The sequence below is a fragment of the Perna viridis genome, chromosome 8 (assembly GCF_037379345.1).
Source record: "Perna viridis isolate PV_CMFRI_1.1 ecotype Kerala chromosome 8, ASM3737934v1, whole genome shotgun sequence".
Classification (NCBI taxonomy): domain Eukaryota; kingdom Metazoa; phylum Mollusca; class Bivalvia; order Mytilida; family Mytilidae; genus Perna; species Perna viridis.
Window position 1 is genome coordinate 30,809,044 of NC_142452.1, and position 8,902 is coordinate 30,817,945.

Consider the following 8,902-nt stretch of genomic DNA (forward strand, 5'->3'; position numbering starts at 1 on the left):
CTGTATTTTCTTTTCCGATATTTGAGCAGTTACTCTACATCCTTTTCCCTGTGTTGCATATGCCCATTATCAACACCATTTCCCTGAACAGTAAAATTATTTTACATTATATTCCTATTTGTACCGCAAGAATTATGTTATTGATGCTGTGTTTTATATACTTTTATTGGTAATTACTTCCCTTAGGAAATATCTAGTTACCTCTAGAGAAACTTACACTCAAATAATTTTGTGAATCAAATTAACAATTTTTTTTCAGTTTGTAATACCAATATGATTTATTCTCCAGAGAGAGCATTCTAATACTCTAATACTTTGCAGCTTGAATAATTTTATAAACTTTTTTTTTTTTGATAATTAGTTTCATGTCAATAAACAATGATTTGCATACTGCAAAATATATGAATTTTATACACGTAATAAAAATTTTAAAAAAAAACAATAGTCACAATAAATATAACTTTTTTTTAATTTCGTGCATAAATCAGAAATTAAACGTTTTGATACAGTTGGATGTAAAAAGCACCCTATAAATGAAATTAAAAAAAAAATCGTATTAAAGTTACTGTCAAAACATATCTGACAGATTACATATCTTAATTTGCAATTTTTGACCGAAATCACCCTTTTGATCTTTTAAAATTCCCTATATTTTATAATTATATTCGGTCGGTTCACGGATAAGGGTCATACATCATGGTTCTATCAACATATAAGAATTAACGTGCAAGAGTTAATTTTTGACGACTCATCCCATGAAAGGCCTTCAGCCATTTCAGTTTTAGATGGGTCTTAAAATATTTCAAGTGTCACAATATTTCGAATATGCAGTAGACATTGCCTATACGCGAACATAACAAATTCTATTCTAATATTCATATATTTTGAACCTTAAATGCATTCATTTATTTATATTTCAACCTACTAAAAATTCTGGCATTTTGACGGCTGTCTAATTGTATTATTATATTTATATTTTAACTGAAGGGGAAATTATATTTGACTCTCATTTGTATTTTTAAGGTATTTCATCAAATTTGCATAAAGTTTACAAATTAAAATTGAGCATATTTCTAAAGAGTCTGCAAAGATTTATTATAAAAATGTTTATATTTCACTTCATTCAATAGTAAATTATAGGATTTTTTACAAGATTTTACAAGTAAAATACAGGTTAATATATACTACAAATCAGAAACAGACTTTAATTGTTAAAACAACATAACCCCTTATGTTTATTTATACAAGCAATTAAAAGTGGGCAAACCAGGATGACACCATTTGTATAAGAAGGTCAGCATCTTATTATGTCTTTTTGCATCGTCTCATGGTTTCCTCTGCTTCAAAAACACTTGTTTATGTCTATGGTTACTACTTGTAAAAGCATATTATTGAAAATCAGCAGTGTCTGGGTACAGTTAGCTATAAGCTTTCTTTGGGTATCAACATTTTATGTCAATCTAATCATTATGTAACTAGTTCATACCCTTCATGGGCCATTTATAGATTTAATAAAGAACCACCGAGTATTTCTATTTATTTATCTATTGTATGTCTTCAAAATGATTTTGGACCAAAGTAACGAGACGACATTGATTGCTACATGTCATTCTAATAAAATTAAACAGATTCTAAGACACCAATTATGAAGTGAAGGCTCCGTTAAATATGTTTGCATTTTTGGTCTCATCATTCCGCACACAGCTTACTTGCCCTTGGATGGAGCCGTAAAGCTATCTGCTCTGGATGCAGCTTAGCTTGGATTTGTAATATTTCAAACATAAAAATATAAAGAATACACATTCTTTATTAGCCTTAATTTTTTTCAGGTTAGGCTAAGCTGGGCTCAGTACAGAAAAAAAGTTTTCGAAGATGTCAGTAGCTATTACTTATTAAAGAGTAATCAAGGGAACCAAGGTTATAGCGGTAATCAAAGAGTAATCAAGGGAACCAAGGTTATAGCGGTAATCAAAGAGTAATCAAGGGAACGAAGGTTATAGCGGTAATCAAGGATTAATCAAGGGAACCAAGGTTATAGCGGTAATCAAGGAGTAATCAAGGGAACCAAGGTTATAGCGGTAATCAAAGAGTAATCAAGGGAACCAAGGTTATAGCAGTAATCAAGGAGTAATCAAGGGAACCAAGGTTATAGCGGTAATCAAAAGAAAGTAATCCAGGGACAAAGACCAGACATGAAAAACAGACATTCACAACACAGAACACAAAGTAACTAAAATCATACATACAAAGTAAAATGTAAATGAGCAACTCGGACTCCACTAAAAACTGGGAGCATGGACCAGGTGCACCGGTAGGGTAAGCATCCTCTGCTTTTCTAGAAACACCCGCCGAGTTGCTCATAAAAAGTCAAGTCCGGGGTAGACAAACGAGGAAAGGAAAACTGCGACCCGTACACTTTAACTAAAAACTACATATGATATGATGATATTGAAGTAACTTCTTTATGAAAAGTGTTTTTGGTACAGTTCAGTGTTTACAAAAAAAAAGATAGACATTCCTTATATAATTAGCACTGAGTTCCTTACTTATGCTAAAACACGAGATAAACTGATCCTTGTTTGTTTGAAGAAAAGAAAAAAATGATTTTCAAAACCATCTTTCCCGGAACGATAACCTACTTTTCATCCCGGTGCATGGGGTTTTGTCCCCTTAACATATTCACCATATCCATTCTCAATATATCCTTTAATTCACTAAAATTAATTGTTACCTCTAAATCCAGTTTAATACCCTCTTTAAGGCATCATGTATGCATTTCTTTGATTTGTCATTTTCTACTAGTATGTAAACATTTTTTGTTCTATTTTTTTCATATCTAAGGATTTCACTGTTGTGAATAGTTTATGAAGGTTCTTTTACAAATAATGGGGAAATAATCATTCCTTTTATAACTTTATTAAAATATATACAAAGACTGCAGAATTCGATAAAAGTTTATGCCGCCAGAAAAAAAAACATATACAATAACGAACACAAAATACAAAAACAAAAAAAAAAGGAAACAAATTGTCAAAAAAAAAAAAAATACATATAGTATACATTCACCATTGCATATTTAGAAATTCTGTTTTATTTTGCTTCATAATAATTTATGTACGTCATCTTTGTTCCTTAATCTAGCTGCTTTTGTCTTAGTTGTCTTTTGTGGTACACTTCAAGTCGTATGTCCTTCTTATCTTTATCCTATTTTTTGTGGTACATCCGGATATGATACATGTACCTTTATTTTTTGATGGTAATTAAAGTATGTAAGTACCGGTTTTACAACCATTGATCTGTGTGTCTCTCGAGATAACATTAAACATAGTATATAAAACAAGTGTCTCGAACGAGTTAGTTGAATCGTTGCCTTAACGATTGATTTAAATGTTTCTTTTTATGTTAGTGACTCTGAGATTTATTTTCTTTTATAAACTTCTACGCAGAATATTTGTATCGCACTAGACTACCTACTTAATTAGGCTTCTGGAACAGGGTTATGTTGCTACAAGATTAAAGTCATCACTACAGAAGTTAAACGGTCGTGTATCGTTACGGTGCATCCATCTGCACCATGAAAACTGATTTGTTCAACGTCTACCCCGGAAGAGACTTTTTATGAGTAAATCGGCAGGTGTTTCTAGAAAAGCAGAGGATGCTTACAATACTGGTGCACCTGGTTCATGCTCCCAGTTTATGCTCCCAGTTTTTAGTGGAGTCCGAGTTGCTCATTTATTTTTGTTACTTTGTATGTATCACTGGTCTTTGTCACTGGATAACATTCTTTTGATTTCCGCTAGAATCCTGGTTTCCCTGATTACCCTTTCTTATACACTTTTTCTAGTGTACCCATTTGTACGGTACTAATTTATTTACTAATCTCCTACACAGAGGTATATTTGCATTATAAATTAGATCAATATAATGATAGTACTAAAGGACTACAGAATATATTCATGAAAGATTTGTGTTTGACAAGTTTGTGGTTATTATTTTTCATATGATTTCGTCTCTGCAAAGCATATGTTTTTTTATATGACTAAAAACATATATCTTCAAGTGTTGCATAAAAGCTCATAATTCAAGTCTGGTCTGTTTGTTTCCATGTGTTTTAAAACATTTGTTTGTGATCAATTGACATAATTGCAGAAAAATGCATTGCAAGCGGTTATGAATGAGTAGACACCTAAAGTGAGCTCACCTCGTTACCGTATTACAAGATTTTATACTTTCCAACAGTATGTTTCAGTTTTCGTTATTTATAATTTTTATGGTGATATAGTTACGATATCAAGTAGATATGAATATAAACATTGCAATCATGAAATGATTTAACTATTAACCATAAATATATGATGGATTTTACACATATAGGAAAATTATGTTTTTGAATTACACTGGCAATTGAGATTGCATGCTCAAGCTTTGGTTAAAAACAAATACAAAACAAATACAAGAATAAAAACCTGTTGCAATCTTTTAAAAGACCATTAGTACTTAAAATAACAGAGGAAACATTCCTAATAAAGAAAACTTCAATACTATCAACCAAACAAAGCAGCAAACTTATTTGGATTTTTAAATCAATTTTAGTCGCTTTGGGAAGTAGAGGTAGTCAATATTACATTAAGATCTGATCACGCTTCCATGACATCCAGTTTTTACCGTGATTTCTCTGTGCCCCTTTCAGTTCCTTTATTTAATGTATAAATTCCCATGTGTTTGTCATGCCGCTGTTTTAAATCTGAGAACTTGTCATTTTTTGACTATCAATGTTCCTTTTTTTCCATATACCATGAAAATTCCATTTTTCATCATCCTTTATTCCCATTCGAATTTAATTGGTCTAAACAATCGTAATTAATTATTCAATTTTTTTTATTTGTTCTACATTAACCTGCAATTACTTCATAATCTTTTAAAATCCTCTATTTTCCTCAGCCATTTCATGTCCATATTTAATTTCATCCTATATTCATCTACCATTCACTTCTCTTCTCATCTTAAAGCATCAATTATGTCATAATTTACACCCAAATTATTGTAATTTTTGACAAAGAACTGCATTAAATGAACATGTGATCATTTGATCTCACCATTTTATAGATATAAATTGAAATATTTCTGTCATAAAATTGTAGTTTTTTTTACTGTGACTTTGCTTTTAAAAAATTATAATTGATTTTAAAAAAGTATTCACTTTTTCTTCGAAATATTGTCACTTAAACTTTGAATACAGGTGTTCGTGGAGTTTAATTGAGGCCAATTAATGTATTGAACTTACCTTCCCCCATTATACAACAAAGCAAGCAAAGCAAAGCAAAACAAAACACCTCCCCTCTAAAAAAATAAACAAATAAGTAAATAAATAAATGAATAAAACAAAAGAAGAAGAAAAAAGATAGAAAAAACAACAATTTAATTAAATTATTTTTCCTTTAATACTCCACGGAGTTTAGGTTAATTTTTTATTTTGATAACTAGATTTTTTAAATGTTGTATACCAAAAGTGAGTGTTTAAAATAAACAAACGGAAGAATTCCAACTAATTCTATTTTCTTAAATCAGTTTATATTTACTCCAACACCATTTGTAGTAGGGTTTGATCAGAAATTTATCTTAAAAATACAAAAAATGATAGAAGACATAAAAACAATACTAGCTGCTATAGACTTTGATTAATGACAATGAAATCACAAAATCATAATGCTTGTTCCTTACAAAACAAACCACGATTGAAAATATAAATCGTTGACCCCGAGACGATAAATAAAAACAAAAACAAACAAACAAACAAACCCCAAAAACAAACAAACAAACAAAACAAACAAAAAAATAAATATTTTTTTAATAAAAATAAAACAATGAGCAGAGTCTATATCTACAGATTTTTAATAAATAATGAAATATTTGAGACTAGATATATCTGCTGCAAATACATATATGATACTGTGGCTTGTTTTTACTAATTACTATCTTTTAAAATATCAGTCTGCATTCGTGTTAAATCGATTAAAGTGTTATTAATACTTAGTTACTGATAATTAATTACCTATGTGTTTTGTTTCGTAGTGCAAACTTCGAAATAACGGAAAGCAAGTTTTTCCTAAATACCCCTTTCCAAAGAATCCATGAATATAAATAAGTATTTTACATTGAGTAACATAAATCATACGATTTATGAAAAAATATTTGTGTGTGGTTATTGAAAATTATTGCTTTAACAAAACAATTTAATTGAGTTATACAATCGCTTCCAGTACACAAAAACCATTAAAAATAAGAGTATGGCAATACAAACAATAAAAAAAGTCTTGTTCATATAGTATATGGTAGTGTGATACAGTTTCTCGTATATACAATTTTTCTTTTTTATTAAAAAGTCTATTGTCATAATAAATCTGAAAAATTGAGGGTTCCATCACACTAACCCATAATTAAACACTGACTACCACGTTGGCTGAACATCGAAGTTATTCGCGGAAATACAGGACAATGCCAATTGGAGAGCATATGAAAGGATAGAAAGTAATTATAATGGACTTTCGTTTATTCTTGATTAAAAATACGCATATTCAATATTTTACTAAATTAGTCGAAAATGCATCAAACTATTTTAGCCATGATTGTCTCGTCTGAATTCAGCAAATGTCATTAATGCATTTATTTACCGCTACATGTAATAAACTGAATCGGTAAAATTATAACTAAACCACAGGATGTCGTCCCCTAAATGAAATAGTTGATATTGATAATGATAAACAAAACATTTGAAAAACAAATGTAAATGACTGTACCTAGTCAGGACCATTGCTGTTGATAATGCCATTTGGTATACACAGACTTTCCTTTAGACTATTAATTCCTTCTGACTGCTCATGCCGCATTGATTCGATCAGTTCGGTAATTTTGTTATTACTCTTCCTTAATAAAAAAAAATCTTAAGCACAATGACATTGATATTCTAAAATGTGATATAAATTCACCTGAAAAAATAAAAGCGATATCCTGAATTCGGAAGATTGAGGAAACATGCATTTTGTGAATAATAAGGCACATTGAAGTGTTCAAAAAAAAGGCGAAGTGAAAAATGATCACAAATCTGTGTACAACATACAAAGAGGAAAATCAAAAAGTGCAACAGAAGAAAAAACAAACACGACAATGAACATTAGCAAAAAAAAACAACAACAAAAAAAAAAAAAAACAATCTTGACGTTACCAAAAATTCGAATAGTGACAACAAAATCAACAATGCAAGCCTAGTTGTATTTGAATTTCCTGACCCAAAATTTTTTATTATTTCTATTGTGAAAAAACAAACTAGTACATAGATATAATCGCAACTATCAATAAAAGTAACATTGTTATCGCCGCATAAGAAACATCGCGTCAATGTATTAATAAATAGTAAAATGTAATGATAGGTAATGCTTCAAATGCCAAAATCTCAATCATCCATTATACGCATTTTTTTCGTCATCTTATACTTTATTTGGGTATAAGGCAAATTATATCAAAAATGCAATTTGGAAAATATTACTGAAATTTAAATTCATGAAAAAAAAGTTGATGAGCTATGTAAAATAAATTGTATTCTTTTTAAATATTCCCTTCGCATCTTAATGAAAGCAGTATTTGACCATTGTCTATGCTATCCTTATATCGAAAAGATAGTTATTCTATTTTTTTTTTCATTATATTTTAATATCAATTAACGTCAAACTATATATATCATCTGATATTTATACCCCTGAGCGATTCAGACTAAGACATAGTCTTTTAATCATATTGGAATAGAAATTACTTGTATTATATATGGAGGTCGTATTAATTTACACACAAGTTGTCCTTTACATTCGTGCTTTATATTTCGCTAACATTTGGTAAACAATGATCAAACATTAGCCCATGGGTAAATGAGTTCAACACATACACCTAAAATACTTCATAATTTACTTCATTATAAACAAAAATATGTTTAGTAAAACATTTTGAATTATTGATGCGTAAAGGAATAGAATAGTCTTTGAACATAAGTAAGGATATTAATTATATACACCTCATTTCACGCATATGTATTTCTGTGGTAATTATTTTATATTTCCTCTAGAACTTCGAATATGTTCAATATTGTAAATTACGGCATGATACAATTTGTATATATTCTTCATTCTTGATTGTAGATTAGTTTATATTTAAGCTCAAAATAATTAACGGTCGACCAATGCCCCACACAAATAAAAAAAAGAGAGTAACTGAATGTACAATATTGTTTTAATTATTTTAACAAGCTACTGTTCTCTGAATATTGAATAACAAGTGCAGAAATGAAGAAAAACATAATAAATATACACATATATATGTTCGTGTGAATAAATGAAACACTGTACAGAAATTACCATTTACTTTTTTATTTTATTTTAAAAATGATAAAATTTACGATAATTACTATTTATATTGTTATTGTAATAATGTATGACACATTGTACAGAAATCATTACTCATATTGTATTGTTATTCCATGGAGCATGAACATCTATTTGAAAAAAAAAACAAAATTCTATTGAATTCTATTCTACTGTTAATTAAATAAATTTGATTGAACTATGTTTTGTCAGTAACATTTTACGACAATACACATGTGCATTTACTTTTTAATGTTTCCTACCTCTCGCTATGAGGACATTATTTTTGAAAAAAATAATAATCATCCCACACGGTATCACTATCATGACATTCAAAAAATGTTATCAGTTTTATTTTCCGTTCGTTTATTGTATATTCCATTTATCATACATTTAGATTATAAAATCATGTCAATGTTTGCATGATAGATAAACCGTTTAACCCATTAATGCGTTTGATAGACAATGATGCAGTGATATCACAAAACCTAGGA

At 29.3% G+C, this 8,902-nt stretch overlaps 1 long non-coding RNA gene across 1 annotated transcript; it reads right to left on the reverse strand.

The window, feature by feature from the left end:
• Positions 1-2,461: 2,461 nt before the first annotated feature.
• LOC148610197 (uncharacterized) lies at positions 2,462-8,848 on the reverse strand. The gene is made up of 3 exons (XR_015914763.1): positions 8,672-8,848; positions 5,285-5,340; positions 2,462-5,002 (listed from the first exon to the last, which is right to left on the reverse strand). It is a non-coding gene; the product is annotated as an uncharacterized LOC148610197 (long non-coding RNA).
• Between the last annotated feature and the right edge of the window lie 54 nt (positions 8,849-8,902).